The sequence below is a fragment of the Protopterus annectens genome, chromosome 2.part0, assembly GCF_019279795.1.
Source record: "Protopterus annectens isolate FY-2018-M chromosome 2.part0, PAN1.0, whole genome shotgun sequence".
NCBI classification, from domain to species: domain Eukaryota; kingdom Metazoa; phylum Chordata; order Ceratodontiformes; family Protopteridae; genus Protopterus; species Protopterus annectens.
In genome coordinates this window covers 144,938,681-144,959,300 of record NC_056728.1, presented here as the reverse complement: position 1 = coordinate 144,959,300, position 20,620 = coordinate 144,938,681, and positions in this window count along the sequence as shown.

The window sequence follows — 20,620 nt, the reverse complement described above, 5'->3', positions numbered from 1 at the left end:
TTGCTTTAGTTAAAACATCTTATCTAATACTTTTAAAACAATATACAAACAATCTGACTGTTATTTAGGAACACGGGTACCCTCCCTGCAAAGAACTGACCTGCAATTCTCCATTACAAAATTGCCAAAAGTATAGGTGTCTGAAGAAATACTGGAGGATGGGGGGGGGGCATCATCACCAACTAGCCTAAAGTGTAAAGAAATAGCTTTACTTTGTCCTACTTCTCCTCAGTGACCATAAATAACATAATCTGTAACTCAGGTGACAGTTATAGAGAACACATACTCCAGTGCACAAGGGATGAGTGCTGCCACAGGTAGATAAGTTAAGCTCTAAGCTAGAAGTTTCTACTTATTTTACTTATTCTACATTGGCTGACTGGATAAGTGGGTTGCTCTGATGGCCCTTTTCAGCTATAACATGGACCCAAAGGCAACACACATGAACAAGGTGTATGCACTTAACAAAATTATCAAGATTAATATAAAGTAGTTCAGTGCATGTCAGTATCAATAAAATATGAAACAAATCTGGGCAACTAAAGAGCAAGAGAACGGGCAGTGAAATGAGAGGGTAAAATATGGATGTCATGCAAATGAATGAGTGGATTTTAGATAAAGGACCTAAAAGCACTTAAACCAAGAGGAATTAGAACTGACTACTGTAATTTCCAGTGTCAAAAACAGCTAAATCCCTGATGTATTTCAGCACATCCCATATTACCTAGCCCTCCAAGCCATTAGATAAAACATGTAAGCATTCCCTCCATGGAATTGTAAATGAAGTAACCAACGTTCATTTATGAGACACACACCGTACTCTAGCTGAATAGATAATATCCTTCAGTCCCGGGGAGACTTCTGCTTGAGAGGCTAATTATAGCCCATAGTGTGTGCTGGACCAACAACAGCATACCACTATGTGTTGTTTGGAGCACAAATCTGGGTTACATGGCACCATTAGGCAGCCAGAAAAGATCTAACATATAATAACTTCTTACATCATGCTGGAGAATGGCAGTAATTCTACTCTTAAAGATACACTTGTTGCATTTACAAAGCTCAGATAATACAAGTTATTAACATGCACAGCCTTTTCAGTTTAGGCATACAGGTCAGTAACAATTACACTGATGGCTTTCTGAAACAATTTGAAGAGCAATGATGGAGTTTCTGACAGAGCATCTCTGTTCTGACCAACCTCTTAGCAAATTATTTCAAAACAGGGTTTTTTAGCCCTCAAAAGTATTACAATTTTGCCTAGTCACATGTTGAATTTCCAGTATAATTAGATTGTTGTCATATGTGTGGCATGTCACTCTCCCCTTTGCAGATCCGATATAAATAAGTGCAGTATGTCACTCTGTCATTGCAGCTCATAGCAGCAAACCTGTCTGTGGTTCTCTAAGTGTGACATCGAAATGGTGGCTGAATACTGCCACGTATGCTCTGTCCTTTACCTTGTATACCCACCAGTCACCTACCTCAGAGGGAAAGCAGCAGCTCCAGCCTGGTGAGGAGGGTGTTAGCAAGTAAAAAGCTTTGGCAGGAAGAATGCAATAGAAAAGTGACTGTAGCAATCTAAGATGTAGTTAAGCAGCCATAGAGTTTACCCAAATGGTCACATAGCGTCCACTAAGTCATCTTAGCACATGTGAGCTTATACTTCAACAGCTCAGCAACAAGACCTTGTAAATGATAGTTCATATATGCTCAGTCTCATAACACATGTACTCAAGTGTAACATATTACAAGTAAATCCATCCATCCATCCTCAACCCCTTTTTCCCATCTTGCACATGAATGACACACAAAAAAAAAATTTCTGTGGGAATGTGGTTGGCACCGCCATGCAGGAGATTTTATATCCCACACCTGCTTACTTTTTTTTCAATTTGAGGTTTCTGCATCTTAGAGAAAGAACAAGAAGAAATTATGACAGTCAACGTAAAGTATGCCCTACGCTTTCTGCAACAGAAAGGAAAATCGGACGTCCCACTAAACACTAATGTATATAAGGAGACAATAACACTCTAGTCATACACTCTGTCCTGTCCTGAGCAAATGCCATATCAAGCTATTACACTTAAGCAACTGTGAACTGAGACAGTTTGACTCTATGGCACAGATGGGCTGAGCCTGTCTATGACCTGAGAGTCAGGGTCCTATTAGTGGCCCTGGCACTAATGAAGCCAGGCATGGAGGGAGAGGCATGAAGGGTGTGGCCCGCTCATCACTCTCCACAGGATGAGGAAGGTTGTGCATGTGTGGGAGGCATACTGACTGATGGGATCTCCTGGGTGGAAAAAGGACATACTAGTGCTCTTGTTTTGGGAGGAGGGCAAGGTTGCTTGGAGGAAATGCAGAGGGACATCCTCTGCCATCAGTCCACTGCATACCTGCCCCCAGGACTATGTTGGGTGTGCACCTGGAAATAGGGCACAAAAAAGAAAAAAATTCTCAAACCACCCCAATAGCTGACTGAATGATGTCCCTTCCTGATCAGCCCTCACCCCACTGATGGGGAATGAATGAACCAATTGGCTGAGAGAAAAACAATGATCAAGCAAAGAAAGGGAGTCAATAGAGCAAACAAAATATGTGACTTGAGCTTGGATGATCTGAGTAAGTGACTGTAAGCCTCCCATATGGATAAACAAATAAAACAGAACTGCTAATTCATCTTAGTCAGATAAGCTACAAGTCATACACTCTGTCCTGTCATACGTCCATAGCTCTCTACCTGACAGCATCAGAATTAAGGACAAAGCAAAGAATATTCAAGTCCAAATGATGCAAATTAGGAACACTTTTTAAATATTAGAAACACTGATTTAGAAAGTGGGCAGAGTAAATGTATTTAAATTAACATTCACTTCCTGAAGCAAAAAAAGTCTCAAACTGTAATGCATATTATTATTTGCTGAATATACTCTACCAACTTTTTCTCAAAATATCAATGATTTGAGGAGGGTCAGATCAAAATTATCAGCCAAAATCAGAGTTGTTCCTAAAAATCAGGAATATTTGAAAGGCATGCAAAAGTCCACAGGAAACAGTTTAATTTAAGCTGGAGTAAGAATTTGAGGAATTTATTATTAAATATTCATTTACATTTTAAAGGTTTAAGCATGCTGGCAGATTAAGACAGGAAATTCAAAATAATTATACATAAGTTCTAAGAATTACAGAGCACAGTCTTTATAGATGTCAGGACATCATGCTGAGATCTTAGCCATGAAACATTAATCATCTAATGGCAATTCATTAACTTTTAGCCCAGGAGTTATACTTCACACAGCTATGCAGCATTTTGGAGAGAAGTAACAGAGAAATTAAGTGCCCTGCAGGGGTCACATAAAAAAAAGACATGGATATGAAGCATGTCACCTCTAACCAAGTATACTTTCTAACATTTGCCTTATAATGCATGCTCATATAATTCAATCTCCATTTTCCAAAACCCAACAAATCAATGACATTTTGCTCCTAATGCTGATTAGCATCATCAGTTAAACATACCATGTGCAATGACTATTTATTTTATTTTTAATTTTAGTTTTATTATTTATCATACTCAGAGGGGTTAAAGGGGATAGAAATGCAATTTTATGTGATAAGTAATTTCTGTATGCATTATGACTTTAGCAGGAACAAAGAAACATCACTAGGTTGTACTAATTTCAACTTATTTTAATAAAAGATTTATGAAAATTGAAAACATGCATTTCTGCACTGGAAATAATAATCAAAGGAAGGCTTCTAACCTCATATCACAAAAAAACACAAATCTTCAAAAAAAGGATGCAAAAGCAATACTTCTCAAAAATGTTACTATAACAGTGACTCACAGATGAGGTTAAATGTAACTTATCTGTTATATGGCTCAAGGGATATATCTGTACCACAGTCCTTAGAAGTGGCAGGATGATTATTATCTGTTTAGTCCAAGTACCAAACTGGTGGGACACACATTTACTAGCATCAGTAAGGAAGCTTTTCACCCTTGCAGATGTCAGTCAGTACGTGTCAAATCAGGGAAGTTTTACACTGCATCAGGCCCTAACGATGTCCTTTGTAGTTAATTATCAACATCTGCTCAACACCATCAGCCCAACCACTTAAAAAGATGATTTATTATGAAATAAGGAAGGTCTAAAAGCACCCCTGTACTGCAAAGTTCACAATGGAGCTTCAAAAATAACTGTGACATTTTTGAGGAAATTAAAAAGAAATATATGCATACGGTAGTAATTCAGCATGTTCAGTATTGCTTTCAGATGTCAGCATATCACCAACAGTACAATTGCTTCTACAGTAAAGAATTATGGGACATAATTTCACAAACACTAATATTACTCAGACAGCTTTATTATTATGGGAATTTCTATTTTTTTTTCAAAATTCTAGAGAATCTCTAATGACATAAAAATTCATCTAAGGCTATGACCTTGTAGGACCCACACTAGCTAAAGGATTCCTTATGCACTCTCATCCATTGGATTTGGCTGTTTGATTTACGTAATCAAAAGCCAGATGCAAATAAAAAATAATTAATGTGAGGGAATCAGACATGGGTCATCAACTGTCTAGCCAGATGTCTGCAGTTTTTCTTTGATTAGATCCAATATCACAAGCTAGTATTGGCAGAACCAAAATAACCAGATGTGCTATAGAACCATCTAGGACTTCGAAGTGACATGGATTCATATCAGATGGGTTGTGGTAGACTGCATATCAGGGGAAGTATTTACCAAGATATGATATTAACAAAAATATTATCTTCACCCAGCATTTCCTGCAGCTGTGGATAGTATTCATAGTACTGCACTGCACAAGTGAGCAACGTGAATAGTTTCATAGCTTCATAGGTCAGTACTAGACTATTGATCCGTGATGTTCTTAAGAAGCCTAGGCTTACATCGACAAGGCAGTTTTTAGCCCTTATATTTTGCATAAAAATAATCCATAGATGGGCTGAACAAAGATATGTCAGGGCCTTTTCATGTTTCCTCTATTTATGTGAGACAGGGGTGCTAAACTGGGACTGAATTTGCATGGGACCACTATGGTTACTATCCTGACCAGGAGACCCTCATTCAGAACCCTGCCCAAGGCAGCCTGGGTGGGCAGACCCAAATGTTGAATGAGTGACCACTAGAGGTTTGGTGGAAAAGACATCCACATGAGCTCCACCACCTCTCCACTTTCCTCTTGACCAAAATCTCTACTGTTGTCTTGTAGTTTTGGCTGCACCAAGTGTTGACTGTTACACCTCAGCTGCTTGAAAGAGAGCAGCCACTACTCCCACCCTGCAAAGCAGGTCCATGATGATCTGAGAAGGAATGTCTCCCCGGCTGCTGTGAATGACTGCAGCCAAGGTGCCCTTAGCCCTTCTGAATCTGCTGAGAGAGAGAGAGAGAGTGAAAATGAGGAAAAACGAAGAAATAATTCACAAAATGCAATAGTCATTAAATGATTTTATAGTACTAGCAATGTATTATTTGATAAAAGAAATTTATACATGGCCCCAGCGTCCTATGATAGAGGTGGCAATTAAGAACAATACTTTCCCCACAATGCAAAACAAAAAGAAATGTGACAGCTACAATCCTGCTAGTATACTTATTTATTACCACACCTCCATGCCTCTCAACTGCCCAGAATCTCACAGAATGTCCAGATTTTTGCCTCATATTTTTGGTTTGTTTCTCATAAAATTTGTGGGGTTTTTTTTCTTTTGTTTTTCTTTTTTTTTCTGCAAATCATTGATGATTGAAGTCACTAAATAATGACAGACATTTGAGTTTTAGACTTCATGTCCTTCAGAAAAACACATGATAATGTAAAACTTATTTTATCAATATTCTAAGTTTTTAAAGAGCAATATTTAAAATTTGTTTCTGAATATAGGCCTTTGTTCCACAATTATTTTTGGCTTTGTCCAGCATTTTTGTGCTGCGTGGTTGAGAGGTATAGTTACCACATTTCTGTGAAGATCACCAGAAAGCCAAAGTTAAAGCAAATTATTTATGAAAAGTGCTGTGAAGGGCATAAGAGGGTGAATAAACTCAGATTACCTCAATACAGTAAGGATACAGCAAGAACTGCTTCCAAGGTATTGGCAACAGATACTGTTATCATTGCAGCTGCCAAGTTATCATGTTCGGTCACTTTATGAGTACTTAATTTTGTAGTACATGCTGCAGTTAGCATATTTCTTTATTTGTCAGACCTAGTGGCATCTAGCAATATTGAAGTTCATGAAATAAAATATTTGTTGTCTTGCAGGCCACAAACTCTTCCACCAAATTATATAACACCTGCATTAGAATAACACACCATTTGAAATCGCTCAAGCATGTCATTTCACATTTCAGTACTCTGTGATTAGATACAAACAGACATGCACATGCGTGCACACACACACACACACATACACACATACACACATACACAGAACAAAAAAAGAAAATACAAAAATATAATGAAATAACATTGTTGTGCTATTGATTAAGAACCACATTCACAGTGCAGTGTCTGACATAAGTCATGTAGTGAGCTGTATAGCCTATGCTTCATTTCACATGTGTCAGGGTTACACTTAGCAATGCTCTTTTTTACCTTTATAGACAAGATGTTGCAGCATCAGGAAGCAAGACACATAAGAGATAACTTTAGCCCTGAGGGGAAACCCTAGCCTTATAGATGTACTTCAGACGTAAGGGAAAACTTCTGTTTGGAAGAGTGGACCACAGACAACCAGAGTTATCTATAGTAAACCAAGTACCACCGTACATAAATGGCATAGTGTAGAAGAAGTCAAACCTTGGCAGAGTGCAGGAAGAGAGCTAATGATGACACCCTGTGCTGAAGTGAAACATGGTAGAACCTAATACTGACACAGATAATGGTCATTCCACTGCCCAAAGCCTTACACCTGACACCTGATGAGTATTTTCTCACTGTGATGGGATGACTACAATACAGAAGAAGATGGAATCCATGCTATTTAAGGTGGCATGAAAATTGACAGCTTTGTATGAATTCATCATGTGCACGTGTTACAGGAGGTCAGTGCTGCCATGTGTATGCCTTAATATGGCATTTATTTCTTGATAGACTACATAACCACATACCAGTTTTGAAATCTTTCCCCATCAGTTACTTCAACATTGACAAGAATAGCTGTACAAGAAGAAACAATAGAGGGTACATATGGATTTCTTTCATTTCCATTTGTACTAATTCTTGTACAGAGATTTACTGGCATGTGATTAACAAGGCATACTTTACTAAAACACTTAAATATGTTCACAAGTATGGCAGTAGAGGAAAAAGTAATAGCAGGCTGTGGTGCACAGCAGCAAGATGGCTGCCATCAATGACACCATTACTCTCATAATCATGGCACAGCCTGAGGATGGTGGCACACAGTTATAAAATGTACTGTCAGGATCTCCTCCCCCAAACAGGGTGATAACACTGGAATTAGTGAGGCAGAATCACACTTAGTGAATCATGGGCAAATTCTATTACCAGAATGGCTTGAATTCCCATGTAGTTCAACACCTCTTTCTGGTGGAAATGTTGAACTTCTGGAAGAAAGCATGACAGCATCAGCATTGAATTATCCACTGTGCAGGCTGTCCACAGAGGTGCCACATGAAAGCATCTATCACAGGTGGCTCCAGAGACAAGAAATTGTTTGGGCACAGCTTTCTACCACTGAGAGTCGGGTGCAGATAAGGTGCTGTAGGGTATATGTGAGAAAATTCATCAATACCTAGAAATGGTAGAGGCCAGGAACAATGCCATGATGATTCTCAAACAGATGTCAGCTGCCATCTGCACATTAATGAAGACTTACCACACACACATTTGTGGCATTGTTTGGTGTGGCCAAAGCCAAGCCCAAATATACTGTGGCCAAGTGAGCCATGTAACATGGGTGCCTCAAGCAAGAGCAACATCTATGGAAGTGGATTTGTCCATGACTCAGCTAGTTGGGTGTTGTTGAATTTTCACATTATGTTGTAGGACCTCTCACTCAAGGTCTAGATCTCAGAGCACTGCATAGTCACCTTCATGGGCATCATTGGCAATTAGTAGGTCTCACCATCATAGCAACTCTGTATTGAGTTTACACTGAAGCACTAGTTCTTTATCTGTAGGACCATCCCCAACTCAGTCATTAGGGGATGTGGTATATGACACAATATCGATGTGACAGCCACTCACAATTTCACATATTCTGGCAAATACCTACCAACACAACCCCACACACCAGCAGAAGAAAGTACACCAACCAACAACACACCTGAAGGAAACATAATCCAATACATGATGTGTGTGTTGAAGAATAAAAACATCTGCACTTATCTATAAAGATTAAGAAAAAATGCTGTCAATAACTACAGAGAGGAAATGGGAGAATATAGCAATAACCCATGCCTGGGTGTGGGTAATGCTGGATTTACCCACGGTTGGTGTGGTTTGGTTATGATGGCGAAGCCCGAGTGGCCAAACAAAGACAACCGTGGGTAAATCCAACATTACCCACACCCAGAAGTGGGTTATTGCTATTATACAATGACATTATTTAAGGAAAAAAAAATAATTACTTTTCTTAAATAATGGCATTGTATAATGCCTCCTTGCTGCCCTTCCGCAGCTGTCTGGTATTCCGCGGCAGTTCTGATGTACTGCGCATGGGTATGCTTACACAGTACATCAGAGCTGTAGGCAAAAGCAACGGAGAAAGCAAGATCTCCATTGCTTTTTACAAACTGTCTCGCTATGTTAAAGGAGTTTAACATAGCTAGACAGCTTTAAAAAAAAGCAACGGACAATCTCAGTTGCTTTTTTTAAAGCTGTCTCGCTATGTTAAACCCATTTAACATAGCGAGACAGTTTTGAAAAAAGCAACGGAGAAAGCAAGATCGTTGCTTTTTAAAGTGTCTCGCTATGTTAAATGGGTTTAATATAGTGAGACAGCTTTAAAAAAAGCAACGGAGATGCTCCATTGCTTTTTTAAAGCTGTCTCACTATGTTAAACGCGTTTAACATAGCGAGACAGGTTGTAAAAAGCAACGGAGATCTTGCGTTCTCCATTGCTGTAAAAAAAAAAAGTTACACTAATGGAAAAAGTCCGGGCGACCGGACCTTTTTCCATTACTATAACTCTGATTTACAACGTGCACGCTGACCAATCAATGTGCATGTTTTGGAATCTTAATGGGGGGGTCGTTGTATAATATTGTATTAAAATTTTCATAAATTACCAGTTTGCAACAACAATACTATCAGAATAATAGTTCATAGTGATGTCACTAGGAAATCATCATGTCACTACTTCTTAAAAATGCATCTGCATAAAAGACTACTGTTTGGTTGCATGCCCTGCGTCACAACCCAGACTACTTCTCCAAAGCTCCTTCTCCTGCTGCTGCTTCTATCATTTGTGCCTTTGCCCACTGACTACTGCGCAAATGATGATGGCTGTGACCATATTAACTACACATTTTGTCTATAGTGGAGGAATATCTGAAGCACAGTGTGAGTTAACCATACATTACTCATCAGAGCCCAACGGGTAACACTGGATGCACCAAGATTTATCCTTGTGACTTTACAGTGCCACATAGTGAATTCATGCCATGGCCTATAGTTGTGGACTAGATGCCACCATTTCTCCTATGCTGTAGTGGGGTGCCATGCTGCTGCTGTCAGCTGGGCAACATCACTATCGTCATTTGTGCAACAAATAGTGGTAGCAGCTACATTACCACTGGGTGTTTCATTGTTCGCTGGTTGTGGCAGTAGGAATGCCAGAAAGAAACAGAATTATGTTATGCAAATACAGTGTGCAGTGAATGTTCTGCATCCAGTAGAAGAGTCATACAAAAGGGCCACACAGATTCATCTAGGCAGCAGAAATGTACTTTAAACAGGCCAGACACGCACTCGCTCACTCACTTATCCATCCAGTTTTGATTTGCTCACCTGTAGCTACAAACATATCGACTGTAAAAACTACAAAGTCTCTATGGAGTATTGTATCATGATGTAACAGACTCTGCTACACTTTGCTGTGAAGGAAAGGTTAGTTTGCTTTTATTTTTTGTATTACTGTATTGCCTTTCTATATTTTGAATACTGTAGTTTGTTTTCTTTACCTTGTGTTTGGCTTGCATTCTGTTTTAACAGCATATTAAAACTTCAAAAGAGACCACAGCTCTCTCTGTTCTGAGTCAGGCAGAATTTTTTCCCACCCTCCTACCCATTTAAGTTGTCTTGTTAAATACCACTGTCTTTCTAGTTGCCTGCCTCTTATGTTAATCTGACCATATATCTCATTTCTCTCTACTTTCACTGGCTTATGTGAGTAATCACAAAATCATCATTTTTGAAATCTCACCCCTTCAATTATTTAAATTTATTGGCCATCCTACAGTATTTCATAGTACCAAAATACAAAAGTGACCACCCCTTTCAATCCATCTTGCTGTTTTAAAAATAGTAACTCTCCACTAAACCTTAACTTTTTAAACAGATAAAACTCAAGTTACCTACTTTCACATCTAACTTCTCTAGTGCACACTGCAGAGTGCATTCTTTCAATCTTACCTTTAAGCATCCCTGTGACTAGCACTTTCTCTAATACCTGCTGGAAAGCACTAGGAAGCCTAAACTCATACAAACACTGAACTCTCCTTGTTAACAAGGAGAAATTAATAGTAGGCACTAAACAGCCTATAATTGCAAAGTACCTTGCTAAGGAAACAGCTCCTATACTTTACAAAGAAAAAAAGCCCCAAACCAGGCATGTCCAAGGGTCAAGCCTCGCCCACCACCCTCAGTGGCCATTATTGACTACGGTGGATGCCTCCCAGACGGGTGGGGGGACATTTCCCTGGGCAGGTTGCTCCAAGCAAGCAAGTGGCATTCCGACGCAGACTCTCCTCTCTCACATCAAACATATTGGAAAGTCGAGTGGGCGGAAGCTTCTATCACAGGCACTGGTACACATTTCACCTCCCCAGGGCACCACGATTTGCCATTCAGTCCCGACAACATGTTGGTGGTCTGGTACCTGAATTAAGCAAGTGAGGGACCAGATCCTACCCCATTTGCAGAGAGGCCATGAAGGGGGTATGGGATTGGGCTTAATTGCAACCAAATGTTTTCTGGTAGCAACACACATTCCAGGGAGATCCAATGTGATAGCCGACAAACTGGAGCAGAACTATTCTCTCCTCACGAGGTGATCTCTGAATCCACAGAGTGGTAACTCGATTTTCAGGAGATGTGGAACTCCTTGTTGCGAGCCTTTTCGCAACCCCCCCTCAACACCTAAATGCCAACAGTTCTTCTCTCACCCCAGTGTTCCGGGAGATTCCCATGGCGACCCCTAGTCCAAGCTTGGCCCACCGTCTGTTATAATGCCTTTTCTCCCACACCGGTTCCCTTCTTCCCAAGGTGATCCAGAAGGTGATTTGGTTTGGAGAGCAACAAATGATTCTAGTTGCCCCATACTGGCCTCACAAGTTTGGTTTCCTTTCTTTGCAGGTAAATATGCGTGGACGGTCCATGGTTCCTGGACCAAATTCGGATCTCTTGATGTCCATCAGTCGGGACAGCAAACATCAGTCCTCTCCACTGCTGTTGAAGTTAGCAGCTTGGCTCCTCTCTCTTCCGACCATAGTCAGGAAAACCATGCTTTGACCCGAAGTCATACATATCTTGTCCTCGCCCACAAGTACTTCTACTAAGAAAATGTATAGCAGCAAATGGAAGAGATTTGCTATTTGGGCCCAACTCCGGGTTTAGACCCCATGAGCCCCGTGTGTCAGAGGTTCTGAAGTTTTTAGCTTCTCTGTTCAACCAAGGTTGTTCAGTCTCTACCATCAAAGTTCAATTGGCTGGCTATTTCCAATTTTTCACGTAGAGTATAGAACCACCTTTGATGAGCAACAAGTTGTGTAAAGCCTTCATGAAAGGTGCTGGGCTGCTACTGCCCCCGATATCTCATCATCCCGCTTCTCCACGGGACCTTAATGTGGTGTTAGGTGCTTTAACCTCTTCCCCCTTTGAACCGCAAGGCAACTTGTAGACTTAAAAATTTCTTTCTTGAGAAGACTGCTTTATTAGTTGAACATTACATCAGTCAGGCAAGTTTCAGAACTTCCAAGTCCCTATGTGTCAAACCACCATACCTGGTTTTTCACAAGGATAGAGTATCCCCAGACCGAACCCATCCTTTGTTCCTAAGGTTTGTTCTAATTTTTGTCTGCAACAATCACTGGAACTTCTAGTTTTCTTCCCAAGTATTCAAACAGAGCGGAGTATATCTTTCACACCTTGGATGTCCACAGACAATTACTACGCTTCTATTTGGATAGACGCATTCAAGCACAAAAAGCAGATTAGTTGTCTGTATCCTTTGGTCGACAATAACACCAAAGTCGCCGCAGTGTCACTATTGCCAAGTGGGATCAGAGACTGTATCAGTCATACTTACTTCATTTCTAACAAAGAGCTTATATAGCTACAGTGAAAGCTCAATTCTCTACCAGGGCTATGGCTACTGGGCAGCCTTCATTTCCAAGCTTGCTATTAGGTGACATTTCAAAGCGGCGGCTCATGGTCTTCTCTCACACCTTTATTTCTCATTACAAATTGGACGTGGCATCTCGGGGCTGAAGCTTCCTTCGGGTTCCACAGTTCTCAGGAGTGTTTTCCAGTGAGCCACCCAGGAATCAGATGCTAGACCTGTCCCATCAGTACGGCAGAATGTAGGCAAGATAGGATCACATTACATCTTTTAGTTATGTATGCCCCATAACTTTAGATGTATGGGATCCATCTAAACCTATTATTCCTAATAACCCACCCTCCTTCCCCCTGCCTTGGAGATCAGAAGACAGTCCGAGTTCAACTGTTTCCTCTCTTGAAACACCTGGCAATATTATATCAACAGTCTATGTGTGTGTGCATGTGTGCGGACAAACAAGATCTGGGGAAGCAGTGGTGGTGCATCCTGGGATGTGGGATAGCTCAGCCAATAAGAGACTTCGTTCTATAGTATAGTACGAAGCCGGTGGAGCCGAGGATCGGCTCCGAACCCATCAGTACATAATGTAGGTGAGATGGATCCCATACATCTAAAGTTATGGTAAGTACATAACTAAAAGTTTCTGAATATAGGCCTTTGTTCCACAATTATTTTTGGCTTTGTCCAGCATTTTTGTGCTGCGTGGTTGAGTGGTATAGTTACCACATTTCTGTGAAGATCACCAGAAAGCCAAAGTTAAAGCAAATTATTTATGAAAAGTGCTGTGAAGGGCATAAGAGGGTGAATAAACTCAGATTACCTCAATACAGTAAGGATACAGCAAGAACTGCTTCCAAGGTATTGGCAACAGATACTGTTATCATTGCAGCTACAAGTTATCATGTTCTCGTCACTTTATGAGTACTTAATTTTGTAGTACATGCTGCCCAGTTAGCATATTTCTTTTATTTGTCAGGACCTAGTGGCATCTAGCAATATTGAAGTTCATGAAATAAAATATTTAACATCTTGTTGTCTTGCAGGCCACAAACTCTTCCACCAAATTATATAACACCTGCATTAGAATAACACACCATTTGAAATCGCTCAAGCATGTCATTTCACATTTCAGTACTCTGTGATTAGATACAAACAGACATGCACATGCGCACGCACACACACACACACACACACACACACACACACACACACACACACACACACATACACAGAACGAAAAAAGAAAATACAAAAATATAATGAAATAACATTGTTGTGCTATTGATTAAGAACCACATTCACAGTGCAGTGTCTGACATAAGTCATGTAGTGAGCTGTATAGCCTATGCTTCATTTCACGTGTGTCAGGGTTACACTTAGCAATGCTCTTTTTTACTTTTATAGACAAGATGTTGCACCATCAGGAAGCAAGACACATAAGAGGTAACTTTAGCCCTGAGGGGAAACCCTAGCCTTATAGATGTACTTCAGATGTAAGGGAAAACTTCTGTTTGGAAGAGTGGACCACAGACAACCAGAGTGATCTATAGTGAACCAAGTACCACCGTACATAAATGGCGTAGTGTAGAAGAAGTCATACCTTGGCAGAGTGCATGAAGACTGCTAATGATATGACACCCTGTGCTGAAGTGAAACATGGTAGAACCTAATACTGACACAGATAATGGCCATTCCACTGCCCAAAGCCTTACACCTGACAGCTGATGAGTATTTTCTCACTGTGATGGGATGACTACAATACAGAAGAAGATGGAATCCATGCTATTTAAGGTGGCATGAAAATTGACAGCTTTGTATGAATTCATCAGTGCACTTGCCAGCAGGAGGTCAAGGCATGTGTACCGTAGCATGCCTTGAATATGGCATTTATTTCTTGATAGACTAGATAACCACATACCAGTTTTGAAATCTTTCCCCATCAGTTACTTCAACATTGACAAGAATAGCTGTACAAGAAGAAACGACAGATGGTACATATGGATTTCTTTCATTTCCATTTGTACTAATACTTGTACAGAGATTTACTGGCATGTGATTAACAAGGCATACTGTACTAAAACACTTAAATATGTTCACAAGTATGGCAGTAGAGGAAACAGTAATAGCAGGCTGTGGTGCACAGCAGCAAGATGGCTGCCATCAATGACACCATTACTCTCATAATCATGGCACAGCCTCAGGACGGTGGCACACAGTTATAAAATGTACTGTCAGGATCTCCTCCCCCAAACAGGGTGATAACACTGGAATTAGTGAGGCAGAATCACACTTGGTGAATCATGGGCAAATGCTATTACCAGAATGGCTTGAATTCCCATGTAGCTCAACACCTCTTTCTGGTGGAAATGTTGAACTTCTGGAAGAAAGCATGACAGCATCAGCATTTGAATTATCCACTGTGCAGGCTGTCCACAGAGGTGCCACATGAAAGCATCTATCACAGGTGGCTCCAGAGACATGAAATTGTTTGGGCACAGCTTTCTACCACTGAGAGTTGGGTGCTGTAGGGTATATGTGAGGAAATTCACCAGTACCTGGAAATGGTAGAGGCCAGGAACAATGCCATGATGATTCTCAAACAGATGTCAGCTGCCATCTGCACATTAATGAAGACTTACCACACACACATTTGTGGCATTGTTTGGTGTGGCCAAAGCCAAGCCCAAATATACTGTGGCCAAGTGAGCCATGTAACATGGGTGCCTCAAGCAAGAGCAACATCTATGGATGTGGATTTGTACATGACTCAGCTAGTTGGGTGTTGTTGAATTTTCACATTATGTTGTAGGACCTCTCACTCAAGGTCTAGATCTCAGAGCACTGCATAGTCACCTTCATGGGCATCATTGGCATTTAGTAGGTCTCACCATCATAGCAACTCTGTATTGAGTTTACGCTGAAGCACTAGTTCTTTATCTGTAGGACCATCCCCAACTCAGTCATTAGGGGATGTGGTATATGACACAATATCAATGTGACAGCCACTCACAATTTCACATATTCTGGCAAATACAGAGAGGAAATGGGAGAATATAGCAATAACCCATGCCTGGGTGTGGGTAATGCTGGATTTACCCATGGTTGGTGTGGTGTCATGAGGGTGAGTGGCCAAACAAAGACAACCGTGGGTAAATCCAACATTACCCACACCCAGAAGTGGAATGAGAAATTATTATACAATGACATTATTTAAGGAAAAAAAAATAGTTACTTTTCTTAAATAATGGCATTGTATAATGCCTCCTTGCTGCCCTTCCGCAGCTGTCTGGTATTCTCATGCAGTTCTGATGTACCGCATGGGTATGCTTACACAGTACATCAGAGTTGTAGGCAAAAGCAATGGAGAAAGCAAGATCTCCATTGCTTTTTATAAACTGTCTCGATGTTAAAGGAGTTTAACATAGCGAGACAGCTTTTAAAAAAAGCAACGGAGAATCTCAGTTGCTTTTTAGCTGTCTCGCCATGTTAAACCCACTTAACATAGCGAGACAGTTTGAAAGTTAACGGAGAAAGCAAGATCGCTTTTAGTGTCTCGCCATGTTAAATGGGTTTAACATAGCAGACAGGTTATAAAAGCAACGGAGATTCATGCTCTCCATTGCTGTAAAGTTACACTAATGGAAAAAGTCCAGGCGACTGCGACCTTTTTCCATTACTATAACTCTGATTTACAACGGCATGCTGACCAATCAATGCATGTTTTGGAATCTTAATGGGGGGAGCCGTTGTATAATATTGTAATAAAATTTTCATAAATTACCAGTTTGCAACAACAATACTATCAGAATAATAGTTCATAGTGATGTCACTAGGAAATCATCATGTCACTATTTCTTAAAAAATGCATCTGCATAAAAGACTACTGTTTGGTTGCATGCCCCAGGCCACAACCCAGACTACTTCTCCAAACCTCCTTCTCTGCTGCTGCTTCTATCATTTGTGCCTTTGCCCACTGACTATTCGCAAAATGATGAGTATGTGGCTACCATATTAACTACACATTTTGTCTATAGTGGAGGAATATCTGAAGCACAGTGTGAGTTAACCATGCATTACTCATCAGAGCCAACGGGTAACACTGGATGCACCAAGATTTATCCTTGTGACTTTACAGTGCCACATATAGCGGTGAATTCATGCCATGGCCTATAGTTGTGGACTAGATGCCACCATTTCTCCTATGCTGTAGTAAGTGCCATGCTGCTGCTGTCAGCTGGGCAACATCACTATCGTCATTTGTGCAACAAATAGTGGTAGCAGCTACATTACCACTGGGTGTTCCGTTGTTCGCTGGTTGTGGCAGTAGGAATGCCGGAAAGAAACAGAATTATGTTCTGCAAATACAGTCTGCAGTGAATGTTCTGCATCCAGTAGAAGAGTCATACAAAGGGCCACACAGATTCATCCAGGCAGCAGAAATGTACTTTAGCAGGCCAGACACACTCGCCACCACTTATCCATACAGTTTTGATTTGCTCACCTGCAGCTACACACATATCGACTGTGAAAACTACAAAGTCTCTATGGAGTATTGTATCATGATGTAACAGACTCTGCTACACTTTGCTGTGAAGGAAAGGTTAGTTTGTTTTTATTTTTGTATTACTGTATTGCCTTTCTATATTTTGAATACTGTAGTTTGTTTTCTATACCTTGTGTTTGGCTTGCATTCTGTTTTAACAGCATATTAAAACTTCAAAAGAGACTACAGCTCTCTCTGTTCTGAGTCAGGCAGATTTAATACCACTGTCTTTCTAGTTGCCCGCCTCTTATGTTAATCTGACCATATATCTCATTTCTCTCTACTTTCACTGGCTTATGTGAGTAATCACAAAATCATCATTTTGAAATCCCACCCTTCAATTATTTAAATTTATTGGCCATCCTACAGTATTTCATAGTACCAAAATACAAAAAGTGACCACCCTTTCAATCCATCTTGCTGTTTTAAAATAGTAACTCCACTAAACCTTAACTTTTTAAACAGGTAAACTCAAGCTACCTACTTTCACATCTAACTTCTCTAGTGCACACTGCAGAGTGCATTCTTTTCAATCTTACCTTTAAGCATCCCTGTGACTAGCACTCTAATACCTGCTGGAAAGCACTAGGAAGCCTTAAACTCATACAAACACTGAACTCTCCTTGTTAACAAGGAGACATTAATAGTAGGCACTAAACAGCCTATAATTGCAAAGTACCTTGCTAAGGAAACAGCTCCTATACTTTACAAAGAAAAAAAAAAGCCCCAAACCAGGCATGTCCAAGGGTCAGCTTCCGGTGATTTCTCCTGTCCACCTGGTGCATCTGGGCATACTGGGGCAATGCAGCAATTGCCTCATGTACACAGACAACCCTCTCCTCCTACCACCCAACACTACAACCTGTGAGAGATGCACTTACATAGCCAAAATGGAAACAAAGCTCTCCACCCAAGATTGTGCTAAACAGTCAAGAGGAGAAGGTTAACACCCACACTACACCTCAAGCAACACATAGCCCTTCTAAACCCGCACCACCAACACCCACATATAGCAACACTAAATCACATATGCAGAGGCCCTTAACTGTAACCTGCCCAAGCAACAAAGACCTCTGAAGCTGAAAACGCATAAACAAACACCAATCACAACCAATGTGTCACATAGTTCACAACACCAGTGTGCCACCCAGCAACAGCTCCCCTAAGGCAAGACAATGTACCTAACACTTTTAGTCATAGGTGACTCTATAGTCCGCACACTGATGTCCCTCTCACCAGGTTGAATAAGGAGAAAATTACAGTCAGCCTGCCTGTTGCTGGTGCCAGGATCCGGCCAACATATGCATGCACTCATAGTTCACTCCACAACAAGTACAAATATGACTCTGTCATTGTCCATGTTGGAGTGAATGACTCTGAGATCACGACCTGCACTCCCTGACCACATGCGAAAGAGACATGGAAGAGCTCTCGGATCATGTGCCCCAGGCAGGTATGACCCTAGCCCTGAGTAGCATCTCTGCTCTCTCTAGCCAGAATGATACCACAATATAAGGATAAAATGATTGACTTCAACAATTGGCTAAGCTTATGGTGTCATTCAAAGGGGATCCAGTATCTGTCTGCCTGGGATGACATGATTGACAGACCACGATGCTTTACCAGAGATGGTCTGCACCTGTCTACTCTGGGATTCACAGGTTACTGGCTAAGGCTCTTGCCACCCCTATATTGCCCTTTTTTTTTTTAGGAAAACTTCAAAGGACAAAACCACCAATCAGAACAGGTACAAGCATGCAAATCTGAAGGTAATGCTACTCAATGCTAGAAGTCTAAACCTCAAATGCACTCTCTCGAGGCACTCCTAAAATGGAGAACATCGATATCTGTGCAGTAACTGAGACCTGTCAAGGCTCCAGAGAGCACCCGCAATACCAGGCTACAATCTTACTCACACTTTTCGCCACCAAACCAGGACCAAACACTAAAGGTGGAGGAGTGTCAATATTCACCAAGGATATTCACACCACCAGGCTAGTTGGCCAACACAATGTGTCTGAAATTCTCCAAGTGCAACTAACACTAGGTAAGACTGTAATCCAAATTGTAGCTTGCTACAGATCCCCCACCATACCCAAGATTCTCACTACACCTTTCTAAACATACTGGAAAATATTAAGTTAGCACCAAACACCCTAATACTGGGTTATTTTAACTACCCTGCCATTAACTGGGAAACTACTCATGTCCCAACACCTTTGGAACAGTTCTTGGAATCCATAAATTCTAATGCCCTGGATCAACTAATCCATAGTCCCACCAGGGGATCCAATATCCTAGACCTGGTGATTACCAACATGGGAAATCAATGCTCCATACCTATAGTCACCCCCCTAGTGAGGTCTGGCCATAAGCTAATCACCCTTATCATCCACATCCCACCCCACCCCCAGTAAAGAAACCACCATAAAAACTTCTCCAAAGCCAACTTTATGCTACTCAAGTCAGAAGTGACAAACTTCATGACACCCATGCAGACGGGAACTGAAAGTTCAACTGCTGAATCCTACACTAAGGCACTATAATGAGCACATCCACTCATGCATGAATCGTGCCATCCCAAATAGAACCAAAATGCCCTCATCCAAAAAAAAGGAAGCCAATCTGGTGGTCCCCTGCCATAAACAAACTTTACAACAAAAGGAAGAAACTTTTCAGAAAAGAGGAAAATCCCAGGATGCAAAAAACTCCCTTACTAGCCTCAGTGAGAAACTGAGATGCCTCATAAAATCCTCCAAAGCTAGTTACGAAAATAAAATTGCCAAAGATTCCAAAGACAACCACAAAGCATTCTATAACTATGTCAAGAATCTAAATGGCAATGCTCAGATCTGCTCTGAGATAAAACAGAATGGCATTAAATATACTGATCCGAAGGATACTGCCAATATCCTGGCAGATCGATTCAGTGCCAACTTCACCCCCTCTCACCCCTAAATGGCCCATCTCAATACCGAAGATTGCCAAATTCCAGTAATAATGGCCACACAGGTACAAAACGCACTCTCTAAAGCCAAGAATACAGCATCCATGGGACCAGATGACATCCTGGGCTGTGTACTACATGAACTACAATATGAACTGGCACCTCACCTAAGTGTCATGTTTAATCATAGCCTCACCTCAGGTTTCGCGGCTCCACTGAGTGGCGCAGAGCCATTTATCCCAATCCACAAGGGGATCCACCTTGATCCCAGAAACTACCGTCCCATCAGTCTGACAAGCCTTATCTGCAAGGCCATGGAGGTATTATTATGGAACTTATAAACAAAGACATTGGGAACCTTCAAACACTGGACCCCACCCAGTTTGGGTTTGTGAAGGGCAGATCTTGTCTCCAGAACCTGATTGACTTCTTTGAATCAGTCTCCAGAGCCATGGACAAGGGTAAGGTGGTCCACACAGCCTATCTAGACCTTGCCAAGGCCTTTGACACCATCCCCACTCTGGAATCATAGATAAACTTACTAAGTTGGGCATTAATCCTATGTCACCCAATG